An 8,905-nucleotide genomic window follows, 5' to 3' on the forward strand; every position below is an offset into this window, starting at 1 on the left:
ACACGATAATATTGATCATGATGGTAACTGTTTGAATAAACGGCGAAAATTTCTGCGGTTTTATAAGCTCATGAACAGTCATATGTTTTCATAATTACGAGTTTATGGACCTGAAGGAACAGAACTTTTACTTGCATTGGTTTTTGCCGCTTCGTTATCTAAAGGACAAACTTCACTCGGCGGGGAAGTTAAGTGAAGCGGTCAATGACTTCGGACACGTTTATGCCGACGTCTCTGTGGACATATATAAGCGCCTGCCTAACCATGCCTCAGACATTGCAGAGCACAAGTAGTTTTTTAGTAATCTCATGTTAAAAATATACTATCTGCGCTTGAAGTGGTCACTGGAAGGGTGACTAAAATCTGAAGCCGTTTCTACACAGTTACATAGAATCTGCAGTCGCAATGAGACAGGGCATCTATTCCGGTGCTAAAACCTAAAAGTACTCCTTCGATGTCCTTGGCATCCTTGTTTAGGTACCTTCCACAAGCAGTAAACTGTTGGATACCGGCAATATCCGTCGTTTCGTCAGCAAATATGGAGAAGCAGCCTGCACCATTTACTTTTGCATCTAGGCAAAAGTAGAAGTAGATAATTTCACCACAAATTTCTGTAATTTGGTTTTGTACATCTGGACTTAAATGCGAGATTTTACTGGGGCAACATCCAAATGGTTCTTCAGATATGTATCTCCACAATCAGCTCGGAAATAAAGAAGCGCTCTGAAAATACCAATATTTTCAGGGGGATTTGCTTAAATTCATAGAACCATTGTCCCTAATGGCCACGGAGAGCCAGACCTTGTCGTCCGCATAAAAGAACCGCCTCAATATTAGGCCGCCAACTTTCTTCTGTTTTCTCTTATTTTACTTTGCCTGCTCTGGTCCAGCTGATTGATCGCATCGGGTGCCCTTCCTGAAAATGTTTGGAAAAAATTATCAGCTGCCAGCTGGCAGTCACGGTCATATTTAGTATTTTCGTCTGTGTGGAAGATTGCGAGCGCGGGCTTCCATTTCTGAAACGGCTTGGACACGAGGGCTCCAGTGCGCGCAGGTTAGCTCAAGTTTATAAGAACATTAAACCCATAAAGTTCCAGAATTGAAAATCTAAAGCACGCCTTTGGAAATGTCAGTGCACCTTTCGCATCAAAAGTTTATGAGAACTTTATACCGATAAAGTTTCCGAGTTGAATTCCATGCGCTCCGCAGATTCCGCGGCCGCTGCGAGATGCCGCAACGCGCCCGCTCGCTATGGAAAAACCCTTGAAAGTTTGTGCTCCGATGGGGCTCCTTGCATTATATGAGTCGAGGTGCCAAAGGCGTTGCGACGAAATCCAGCCCGAGTTCGCAATGTGCGTGCCGAAATGTCTTTTCATGCGTGCAAAAGACATTGTAGACACAATCCAGAATGCTTCCCCGCGCCTGTGGTGGTTTTGGTCGGCGGTGCATGCCAGCACGAAATAATTTCGGGGGGGGGGGGGGGGGGTCTGAAGCCCCATCAGTGCTACTACTGCTACTACTACCCCTACTGCTACTACTATTAAATTATTATTGAACAATTAGTATAGAGGCAGCACAACAACAATGAAAGCTTTACATGAGATCCAACGCAGGGTTTTAGCATAAGTGATGCGAATGTTCCATTGCGATTATAGAAAAGTTTTCATGTGTTAAATCTGTCGGTTTGATGCAGAATGACAGTGGAATCAACATTCTCTGGCTTACTTATCGTGATTATTATTTTTTCATTTACCATAAACCACATCTCCACTATTAAAGCTCTTAAGCAAACTTTAGTGGACTCCGGGCTTGGGCTCCCGTGTAATAGTCAGGGATAGTGCCCATGTATACGCAGGGCCTCTCTTCTCCTCGCGCCACCGGCACCGCCGTTGGCCGAGCGTCGTCACGCCGTGACAAGTGATATAAGTCGTTCTACTCGGCACAGAGCAGAGAACATGGCGGAAACAACGCCGGTATACCACTTGCTTCAGCTCTTGTGCCACCCGTATCGGCAAAGGCGCGTTCCCACCACGGCGGCAGGAAGCATTTCTGGCCGCTTAGGCCAGAGCAGCGGTCTCACTCCTATCGCGTGCACTCGAGCAGTATACACGCTCGCCCTCGTCGCCACGCAAGAACTATCTGCAGCAACTCTGAGCATCACGGGACGCCGCGCACCGGGGCTGCACAAATCGCAATGAAAATGCGAAAGCTGTTTACTCTGTGCCGTGCAGACGGACCATTGTCGTCTACAGTAGTCATTAATGCGAAAGGACTACATAAGCCGTGAGGTAGAAAAGCCGGCGTCGTCCACAACGAGTGGTATCAAAAGTCACTGTGACGTCATCAGCGTCCTGAATGAAATCAGTAGTAATAGAGAAGATACTAAATGGTATGACAACGTTAATTAGTAGTAATTATGGGTAGTTATTGTGAATTATTGTGATTTACAGTGGAGTGAATTAAAATTACAAGTTAGAGTAGGGTGCCTTAAGGTGGAGTCAAGTGAATTAAGGTGAAGTAAACTAAATTACAATGAAATAAATTTGGTTAAGGTGTATTAAAGTGGATCACCATATTACCTCGTAGCTACTTGGCGATCAGTTCTGAATGGTTGTGGTCTGGTGATTAATGAACGCAGAGAAAGGAAAGCGAAGGAAGGATCGCAAACAGGTTGTAATACTTAAGAAGTCTTTATTGGTAATCACTAAGAAAAGTCATAATGCTTTCGCAGTCGAATCACGTAAGGATACTTAAGGTACAATTTTTTTGCGCATGGGCCACCACAGGGCCATCGCTTTAAACCCCACCGCGCCTCTACCCGCCATATAACTCTTTGCAGTAAACCTTCTCTGTGATAGCGTTCATGATCCACCATTAAAACCCGCCATGTTTGGCTACGTCATAGTGCACAGCTATCGCTTTAATATCAACAATCTTATTAATCTTCGGTGCGAACGTCCGTCACATCCAATTATCCTCGCGTTGCAACGGCAGCCCCCGCCACATCCGAGTTGCACCCCACCGCCCGTATACTTCGGCCGGCAGCATGCTGCACTGTCAATGCTAGAAGGGGTCTACTGCGTCACGGCTCGAAGCTCCCCTCGCTAGAAACCGGCGTAGTTTCTGCGCGCGCTAAGAGTGCATGTTTATTTCCCCTTAACCACTACGATTAGGAGCATCTAGGTTAAAAATTACATTAAATTATAGGCTTTTACGTGCCAAAACCACGATCTGATTATGAGGCACGCCGTAGTTAGGGACTCCGGAATAATTTGGACCACCTGGGGTTCTCTACCGTGCAGCTAAATCTATGTACACGGGTGTTTTCACATTTCGCCCACATCAAAATGCGGCCGCTGTGGCCGGGATTCGATCCCGCGACCTCGTGCTCAGCAACCCAACACCATAGCCACTCAGAAACCACGGCGGGTCGGAACAGATAGGAAATTGAAATGAATCACATGCATCAAAGTTTGCATTGCGAGTATTATGAAGTACAGTTTCAATTTTTTTCTTGCAATTTATGATATATGACAGTCTTTGTGATGACTTCAATTTCCTGTTTTACGTTTAGGCTACTGACACTGCACAAACTATATTTTTTGTCATAATACGGAATACAGGCACCAGAGTGCGGCTCATAAACACATCGGTATAATGAGGTGTAATTTGTGGATACATTTCTCGCTATGGGTAATCTAGGATCTCGTTTCTCTCAAATATGTGTCTTGGCTCAGAGCGCTTGTGATGAAAGTGGACTGATTGTCCGCGCTTTCCGTGGAGCTACCGAAGTAACTGTGAAAGCCTTTCGCTGTTTAAAGGTGTAAGCCTTTCGATGCCGGACGCCTGATTTATACACAAAGAACGCGCTCGTCCGGAACCAAAAAAGTCGCAAGCATCATGCCAAGGTCGGGATTACCCTTCTACGGGTTAGTCGCGTCCTTGACAAAAAAGAAAAACCGGGGAGTGACAAGTCATTTTTAACGACGGGCTGTCGTTCTTATCGTGATCACACATGACGACTTGCGCCAACGTACCGCGCTTTGTCGGGAAACTGTGATGGTTCATTCTTCAGAAAGGGTATTTTTTTTCGCAACGTAACTTACGTCATCGGGGCAGATTTAAACATATAAAGGTCACGAGTCAGGCTGTGGTATCTAGGTGAAATGAACGCCCGAGAAAGATGGACTTGTAGTCACTTTCCTTTGGAAACGCTGATAACGTTGCAGTTTAAACCACAATAGAACTTCGTACACAGTATTTTTACCAACAGCTTAACAGAAGGCTATTCAGTCGTCATATTGTTAAACTTATAACTTTTTAGCAGAGACAGTCTCACATGACTTCAACATATGTATATACAATAAAGGGCTCTGTAATTTCCACCGTGACTTAACCTAGGTACGTTGGCGTACTTCATGTAATAATCCCAGTCAGCCTACTCACATATATACCGCATTACTAATCACATCTACCATGGCCTCGGCTACATTCCAAGAAGCAATTGCCTACCTCTTCTCATTGCTAAAGATGCGGTAGGCGTAAGACAGGCCAAAATTCGAATATAAATGCCCTGTATGGAATTAGCATGGAACCTTCAGTGATATAGAACGTATGCATTACACTCGAGTCTGTCCAGAAACAGACAGTAACATTAATTTACTCTGACTATTCGTTTATCTCAAGTGTTAATAAACAAAAAGCATGCTGAGCTTCTATCGCTAGGTTTGCGACGTGAAGTCACCTGACCTTGCACAAGTTCTAAAATTCTACGCTCTAATATTCCATCATCAAGAGCTCGGCGCTTGTCATCACGTATATGCTAAAATGCAGCCTGGCCTTCAGAACGTATAGTCAGCGTCCAAAGCTTTCGCACGCCTGAAGCTGAAAAAATATTATATTTCTATGCCTTAGGCACGCATCGTGGTATTCGGATTTACAGCGTATACTGGTCTAGGGTAAACAAAAGTTTTGCATACTTTTACTGGCTGCGGGCGTAGCTGCGTTGAAAATGAACTTATTCGCAGAATCTCGGCCGCGTAACCTTTTGACGACGGTGACTGTGCCATTGAACACCTATATTTTCTTTATTCTGCAGACATTTTTTAATGAATGGCCTTCCAGCCAACGTCATGCAATGCTTACACCTGGTTAATTTTCAGGGCAGCCATCTCAGACATGATGTATTAAATATAAGAACTGAACTACTATGTAGTACGTCATTATTATCACCAATGAGGTGTAATAAATTTGTAAACAAGTAAAGAACAATAAGAATGCCTATGAAATTTTACTCAAATCTCAGGACAACTTCAAAACTTCGCCTGTTCGTCTTGTGTACCTCCCTATGCTTTCTAGGAAGCTGAAAGGGCGAAAATCAAGTGTGAAATTGACATGTCCTGTGGCACCATGGCGGAAAAGGGAAGGTTTGGCTTAGTGGGACCATATGAAAGGTTCAGCTGCGATTGTGCTACTCACACACAAGGAACGACACTTTTGTATTTTATTTATAGGCAGTAGACAAAATGATAAATGATTCTCAGTGCACGCTGGCGTGATCATGACAAAACGACCGTACCGATATGGGTCATAAACTATTCTAATAAAGCAACATTTCTGCGAACCCTCACGGTCCTTTCTCATGTTTCTTCAATTGTTCAAACATGGTAAATTTAGGGTAGGAGAATATTCTCACAGAATTATTAAAGGATTGCACCAGTAATTATATCATGGTGCTGTGACCTGATTCAGCAATAGAGTTACTAAAGAACAGAACAGCAGAATGCTATATGGCAACTTCGGTAATTGTAGCCGAAAACAGTGTCTTCTTGCACAACTTTATGGGCATAACTCAAAAAAGGTGTGGTCTGTGATTGGAGTCGTTCTCTATTTTTACACGACAGGCTACATTAACACGTCCCAGAGTCTTTTCGCATAATTTCCAATACTCCTCTGCGTAAGTTGTGGTAAAAGGGTAAAAGGATATGAAGACCTTTAGTATTTCTGGAATTTTGTGAAGGTATATGGAAATGGTTCAAATGATAAGACACGTGCGCTGCATATTGAGGGTAGAATGTTTATGTTTCGAGGTACTGATTTGTACTAAGCAAACAATCTTGTGCAATAATTCGGACAGCCTTCATTTGCACCGAAGATCAGGTATACGCAAAAATTCTGCTTTGATATAATGCAAATATACTCAGTCAAATAGCTTCAACTGTATTCCTTTGTAAAAATACTACGTCTGGGGCTGCAGCTAACTTTTCTACTTCTATGTCTTTTAATTGCACAGACTGGACGCTATTTATTTTTGTGGTATGTTTCAAGGCGCATAAGAGTCGCACAAACAAGCCTTTCCCAAGACATAGCTGAAAAGGCAAAGTATTTCTTAGTAATGTCTTCATAAATATTCACCTTAAGAAAGAAATGAACTGACAAAACACGTTACGTGGGTTTATTCTCCAATATACAATACACCTAAAGTGCAAAAGATGTTTGGAAGCACGTTCGCATGTTCTCGAAACCAGCTAGCTATATTTTTACGAAGACGTTGGTACAGTAGAAAGAAACCAAACAAGAACCGTAACCAAATGACCTGCATGTCGGAATATGCCATCTGGCGGAAAGCCGCCAAACTAAGCAGCGACAAAGTGATAAGAAGTGCGACGCAGCTGGCTTCGAACCTGCGAACTCACGATCGTGGTATCAGTGATCTTGATCTGTGGTCGCTCAACACGCTCGGCTACCGTTTCGAAGCGCCGCTGTTGGCGAAAACTAGGTTTATGTATGTACCAAAATAAATTCCGCGACCTTGTTATGAAAACTGCGATTTTGGAACGACTTCTTTGCCATTTCAAGAGCTGCTGCTGCAACTAGCTGAAAGCTGATTCATTGAAGTTGATAAATCCCCAGGAATACGTCAATCGATGCGATAGGTTCATCGCAAATTGCTTTTTACTGGCCAAACAAGCCAACAAAATTTTGGCTTTTCAATAGACTCCCATACTTGAAAGTTCGCCCGCAATTTGGAACGTGTTTTATGCCGTAAGTAATGGTACCACTTGCATGATATTTCGGGCTAAGCGCCTAGAGCCTATTTCCACGGGAATATTTTAAAAGATGGCTTCTATGATTAGTTATTTGGAAAAAACGACGCTCTCCCATAGAAAACGCGTATGTTTTCAGAGGCGGCCGCTAGAGGCACTCTTCGGCGATGTCCCAAATTCCTGGTAACGTATAACAATTTTACACGCCTTTAATTTCAATATATGCACGAAAAACTCGGCGAATTCGGAGGCAGTACCAGAGCGAAGAGCTGCTGTCTCAGCGTACCGCGTTAGATGATCCACTGCGGTAACGATCCAGCGGTGACCAGCGGGCGTGAGTGGGAGGGGCCCGTACAAGTCTATGCCCACAATTTCGAAGGGGGTGGACGGGCATGGTAGAGGCTGCAGAGGACCGGCTGGAAGGGATGTCGAGCGTTTTCTGTGCTGGAATGACGCGCAGGATCCAACGTATTTGGCGACAGAGGTGGAAAGGCCCGGCCAGAAACAACACGTTTTGATGCGGTCGTAGGTCTTATGAAAGCCCAAGTGGCCAGCCGTCGCGTCGTCGTGAAATGCTTCTAATACTTGGAGTCGAAGTGAGCGAGGTATGACTGGTACCCATCGGTTACCGGAAGGATGGTAGATTGATCGAAATAACGCTCCACCTTGAAGCTTAAAACGCGAAAGTTGTCGTCTTAAGCGACTGTTGGGGGGTCGTGCCAAGCCAGTAAGTCGGTCGATCAGCGTACGGCAGTATGGGTCAGTACGTTGGAGTGAGACGAGGTCAGTAGACGGGAGAAAGTCAACTGAGGCAACTGACTGTCCCGGGCTACTGGGCGTGTGCTGAGACGTGTGGCTAGATGGTGACGTACATACCGAAGGCGAAGCATGGGCGTTTGGGGACAGCGGGCAGCGCGACAAAGCATCGGCGTCTTGGTGTTGTTTGCCGGACCTATACGTGACAATGAATTCATATTCCTGTAAGCGCAGTACCCAACGGCCGAAGCGTCCAGACAAGTTTTTCAGGGACGACAACCAACAGAGAGCATGATGGTCGGTCACAACTGTGAAATGGTGGCCGTAGAGATAGGGACGAAATTTTTGTATTGACCACACGATGGCGAGGCATTCCTGTTCTGTAATCGTGTAGTTGCGCTCAACAGGAGAAAGAGCACAACTTGCATAAGCCACGACTTGCTCTTCGGACTTCTGATTCCGCTGCAGCAGGACAGCGCCAATTCCATGCCCACTGGCATCAGTGTGTAGAATAGTCGTGGCCGTTGCATCGAAATGACGGAGCACGGGCCTTGACGTGAGAACTCGTTTGAGGGTCTGGAAGGCGGCTTCACGGTCGTTCGACCACACAAAGGACGCGCTCGAAGTCAGAAGTTTGTGCAGAGGAGCGGCGATGGTGGCGAAGTCACGGACAAAGCGGCGGAAGTAGGACGCCAGTCCTAGAAAGCTGCGGAGTTCTTTAAGTGCGGTTGGTGGCGGAAATTGCAGTACTGCAGCGATTTTATCGGGATCAGGCTGGATGCCATGTTTACTGACGACGTGGCCCAATACTTTAATGCTTCGGCTTGCAAAGCGACACTTTTTAGTATTGAGTGGGAGACCAGCTTTTGCTAGACACGCGAGAACTTGGTCTAGACGTTGTAGGTGCTGGGAGAAACTCGACGAAAAGATGACAATGTCGTCCAAGTAACAAAGGCAGGTCTTCCATTTTAAGCCACGGAGTACTGTATCTATCATACGTTCAAACGTAGCTGGTGCATTGCACAGTCCAAAATGCATCAAGTTAAATTCGAAAAGGCCATCAGGTGTAGCAAACGCAGTCTTTTCTTTATCTGGCTCATGCA

The sequence above is a fragment of the Dermacentor silvarum genome, chromosome 8 (genome assembly GCF_013339745.2).
Source record: "Dermacentor silvarum isolate Dsil-2018 chromosome 8, BIME_Dsil_1.4, whole genome shotgun sequence".
Classification (NCBI taxonomy): Eukaryota; Metazoa; Arthropoda; class Arachnida; order Ixodida; family Ixodidae; genus Dermacentor; species Dermacentor silvarum.